The sequence below is a fragment of the Salvelinus alpinus genome, chromosome 11 (assembly GCF_045679555.1).
Source record: "Salvelinus alpinus chromosome 11, SLU_Salpinus.1, whole genome shotgun sequence".
Taxonomy (NCBI): domain Eukaryota; kingdom Metazoa; phylum Chordata; class Actinopteri; order Salmoniformes; family Salmonidae; genus Salvelinus; species Salvelinus alpinus.
Genome location: NC_092096.1, coordinates 11,385,126 through 11,390,125, shown reverse-complemented (window position 1 = coordinate 11,390,125; position 5,000 = coordinate 11,385,126). Strand labels below are relative to the sequence as shown.

Sequence of the window (5,000 nt, the reverse complement as noted above, 5' to 3'; positions counted from 1 at the left end):
AGAGAGAGAGAGAGAGATGCTAATACAATCTGTTATTTCCCTCACAGCCGTTTCCAGACAACTTCTAAATCAATCTCACTGTAGTTCAGCAGAAATAAGCAGCTCAAAAGATACGAGCAAATTGTCTTCTGTAGTGGAACCAGATCTGCTGTAAATTCTCTGTATTGAATCCATCTGGCAGCCTAAACCAACCCAACAAGTGATCTGGGAATAGTGTGACCGTGTTGAAATACTACTGCATCCACTGTGATGAGGTGTGTACAGCGCTGATATGGGTGGTGTGCATGGTGTGTGTGTGTGTGTGTGTGTGTGTGCGCATGGTACACAGTGTGTGTACACAGCATAGATAACTAACGTGTTGTGTGTAGATTGCATTGGCAGGCCTATTAGGGTATAATACATTGTAATGTAGATTATCTATAATGTATAACATGTTACCTGAACTTTGACCCCAGTGAGTGCTCTGTTTGGACTATGTCATGTGTGATGGTCTCTTTAACCCCAGTGAGTGCTCTGTTTGTACTATGTCATGTGTGACGGTCTTTAACCCCCAGTGAGTGCTCTGTTTGGACTATGTCATGTGTGATGGTCTCTTTAACCCCAGTGAGTGCTCTGTTTGTACTATGTCATGTGTGACGGTCTTTGACCCCTCAGTGAGTGCTCTGTTTGGACTATGTCATGTGTGATGGTCTTTAACCCCAGTGAGTGCTCTGTTTGTACTATGTCATGTGTGATGGTCTCTTTAACCCCAGTGAGTGCTCTGTTTGTACTATGTCATGTGTGACGGTCTTTGACCCCCAGTGAGTGCTCTGTCTGGACTATGTCACGTGTGATGGTCTTTGGCCCCCAGTGAGTGCTCTGTTTGTACTATGTCATGTGTGACGGTCTTTAACCCCAGTGAGTGCTCTGTTTGTACTATGTCATGTGTGATGGTCTCTTTGACCCCAGTGAGTGCTCTGTTTGTACTATGTCATGTGTGATGGTCTCTTTAACCCCAGTGAGTGATCTGTTTGTACTATGTCATGTGTGACGGTCTTTAACCCCAGTGAGTGCTCTGTTTGTACTATGTCATGTGTGATGGTCTTTGACCCCCAGTGAGTGCTCTGTTTGTACTATGTCATGTGTGATGGTCTCTTTGACCCCAGTGAGTGCTCTGTTTGTACTATGTCATGTGTGATGGTCTCTTTAACCCCAGTGAGTGATCTGTTTGTACTATGTCATGTGTGACGGTCTTTAACCCCAGTGAGTGCTCTGTTTGTACTATGTCATGTGTGATGGTCTTTGACCCCCAGTGAGTGCTCTGTTTGTACTATGTCATGTGTGATGGTCTTTGACCCCCAGTGAGTGCTCTGTTGGTACTATGTCATGTGTGATGGTCTTTAACCCCAGTGAGTGCTCTGTTTGTACTATGTCATGTGTGATGGTCTTTAACCCCAGTGAGTGCTCTGTTTGTACTATGTCATGTGTGATGGTCTCTTTGACCCCAGTGAGTGCTCTGTTTGTACTATGTCATGTGTGATGGTCTCTTTAACCCCAGTGAGTGATCTGACCTTCCGGCGCCGAAAAGAGATGGCTGCCTCGCTTCGTGTTCCTTGGAAAATATGCAGTATTTTGTTTTTTTACGTGTTATTTCTTACATCGGTACCCCGGGTAATCTTAGGTTTCATTACATACAGTCGGGAGGAACTACTGAATATACGATTAACGTCAACTCATCATCGTTCCTACCAGGAATATGACTTTCCCGAAACGGATCCAGTGTTTTGCCTTCCACACAATACAATGGATCTGATCCCAGCCGGCGACCCTGTGCGACGCCGAAAAAGGGGAAAACGTGGCGGTCTCGTGGTCAGGCTTCGGAGACGGGCACATCGCGCTCCACTCCCTAGCATACTACTCGCCAATGTCCAGTCTCTTGACAATAAGGTTGATGAAATCCGAGCACGGGTAGCATTCCAGAGAGACATCAGGGATTGCAACGTGCTCTGCTTCACGGAAACATGGCTAACTCAAGGGACGCTAACGGAGTCGGTGCAGCCAGCTGGTTTCTTCATGCATCGCGCCGACAGAAACAAACATCTTTCCGGTAAGAAGAGGGGCGGGGGGGTATGCCTTATGATTAACGAGAAGTGGTGTGATCATCATAACAACACACAAGAACTCAAGTCGTTCTGTTCACCTGATCTAGAACTCCTCACAATCAAATGTCGACCGCATTATCTACCAAGGGAATTCTCGTCAATCATAATCACAGCCGTATACATTCCCCCCCAAGCAGACACATCGATGGCCCTGAACGAACTTTATCTGACTCTTTGTAAACTGGAAACCACACACCCTGAGGCTGCATTCATCGTAGCTGGGGATTTTAACAAGGCTAATCTAAAAACAAAACTCCCTAAATTCTATCAGCATATCGATTGTGCTACCAGGGCTGGAAAAACACTAGACCATTGTTATACTAATTTCCGCGACGCTTATAAGGCCCTCCCCCGCCCCCCTTTCGGAAAAGCTGACCACGACTCCATTTTGTTGATTCCAGCCTACAAACAAAAACTCAAACAACAAGCTCCCGCGCTCAGGTCTGTTCAACGCTGGTCCGACCAATCTGAATCCACGCTTCAAGACTGCTTCGATCACGCGGATTGGAATATGTTCCGCATCGCGTCCAACAACAATATTGACGAATATGCTGATTCGGTGAGCGAGTTCATTAGGAAGTGCATTGACGATGTCGTACCCACAGCAACGATAAAAACATTCCCAAACCAGAAACCGTGGATTGACGGCAGCATTCGCGTGAAACTGAAAGCGCGAACCACTGCTTTTAACCAGGGCAAGGTGACCGGAAGCATGACCGAATACAAACAGTGTAGCTATTCTCTCCGCAAGGCAATCAAACAGGCTAAGTCTCAGTACAGAGACAAAATCGAGTCGAAATTCAACAGCTCAGACACAAGAGGTATGTGGCAGGGTCTACAGTCAATCACGGATTACAAAAAGAAAACCAGCCCCGTCGAGGACCAGGATGTCTTGCTCCCAGACAGGCTAAACAACTTTTTTGCCCGCTTTGAGGACAATACAGTGCCACTGACACGGCCCCCTACCAAAACCTGCGGGCTCTCCTTCACTGCAGCCGAGGTGAGTAAAACATTTAAACGTGTTAACCCTCGCAAGGCTGCAGGCCCAGACGGCATTCCCAGCCGCGTCCTCAGAGCATGCGCAGACCAGCTGGCTGGTGTGTTTACGGACATATTCAATCAATCCTTATCCCAGTCTGCTGTTCCCACATGCTTCAAGAGGGCCACCATTGTTCCTGTTCCCAAGAAAGCTAAGGTAACTGAGCTAAACGACTACCGCCCCGTAGCACTCACTTCCGTCATCATGAAGTGCTTTGAGAGACTAGTCAAGGACCATATCACCTCCACCCTACCGGACACCCTAGACCCACTCCAATTTGCTTACCGACCCAATAGGTCCACAGACGACGCAATCGCAACCACACTGCACACTGCCCTAACCCATCTGGACAAGAGGAATACCCATGTGAGAATGCTGTTCATCGATTACAGCTCAGCATTTAACACCATAGTACCCTCCAAACTCGTCATCAAGCTCGAGACCCTGGGTCTCGACCCCGCCCTGTGCAACTGGGTCCTGGACTTCCTGACGGGCCGCCCCCAGGTGGTGAGGGTAGGTAACAACATCTCCACCCCGCTGATCCTCAACACTGGGGCCCCACAAGGGTGCGTTCTGAGCCCTCTCCTGTACTCCCTGTTCACCCACGACTGCGTGGCCATGCACGCCTCCAACTCAATCATCAAGTTTGCGGATGACACTACAGTGGTAGGCTTGATCACCAACAACGACGAGACGGCCTACAGGGAGGAGGTGAGGGCCCTCGGAGTGTGGTGTCAGGAAAATAACCTCATACTCAACGTCAACAAAACAAAGGAGATGATTGTGGACTTCAGGAAACAGCAGAGGGAGCACCCCCCTATCCACATCGACGGGTCAGTAGTGGAGAAGGTGGAAAGTTTTAAGTTCCTCGGTGTACACATCACGGACAAACTGAATTGGTCCACCCACACAGACAGCGTTGTGAAGAAGGCGCAGCAGCGCCTCTTCAACCTCAGGAGGCTGAAGAAATTCGGCTTGTCACCAAAAGCACTCACAAACTTCTACAGATGCACAATCGAGAGCATCCTGTCGGGCTGTATCACCGCCTGGTACGGCAACTGCTCCGCCCACAACCGTAAGGCTCTCCAGAGGGTAGTGAGGTCTGCAGAACGCATCACCAGGGGCAAACTACCTGCCCTCCAGGACACCTACACCACCCGATGTCACAGGAAGGCCATAAAGATCATCAAGGACAACAACCACCCAAGCCACTGCCTGTTCACCCCGCTATCATCCAGAAGGCGAGGTCAGTACAGGTGCATCAAAGCAGGGACCGAGAGACTGAAAAACAGCTTCTATCTCAAGGCCATCAGACTGTTAAACAGCCACCACTAACATTTAGCGGCCGCTGCCAACATACTGACTCAACTCCAGCCACTTTAAAAATGGGAATTGATGGAAATTATGTAAAAATGTACCACTAGCCACTTTAAGCAATGCCACTTAATACAATGTTTACATACCCTACATTACCCATCTCTTATGTATATATACTGTACTCTATATCATCTACTGCATCTTGCCATCTTTATGCAATACATGTACCACTAGCCACTTTAAACTATGCCACTTTATGTTTACATACCCTACAGTACTCATCTCATACGTATATACCGTACTCTATACCATCTACTGCATCTGCCATGCCGTTCTGTACCACCACTCATTCATATATCTTTATGTACATATTCTTTATCCCTTTACACTTGTGTGTGTGTGTAAGGTAGTAGTGTGGAATTGTTAGGTTAGATTACTGTTGGTTATTACTGCATTGTCGGAACTAGAAGCACAAGCATTTCGCTACACTCGCATTAACATCT

At 47.8% G+C, this 5,000-nt stretch overlaps 1 protein-coding gene across 2 annotated transcripts in view; it reads right to left on the bottom strand.

Annotated features, from left to right (window-relative positions):
- The window catches only part of grip1 (glutamate receptor interacting protein 1), a 421,581-nt gene that overhangs the window by 36,112 nt on the left and 380,469 nt on the right, over positions 1-5,000 (bottom strand). The gene's annotated exons all lie outside the window — the stretch shown is intronic.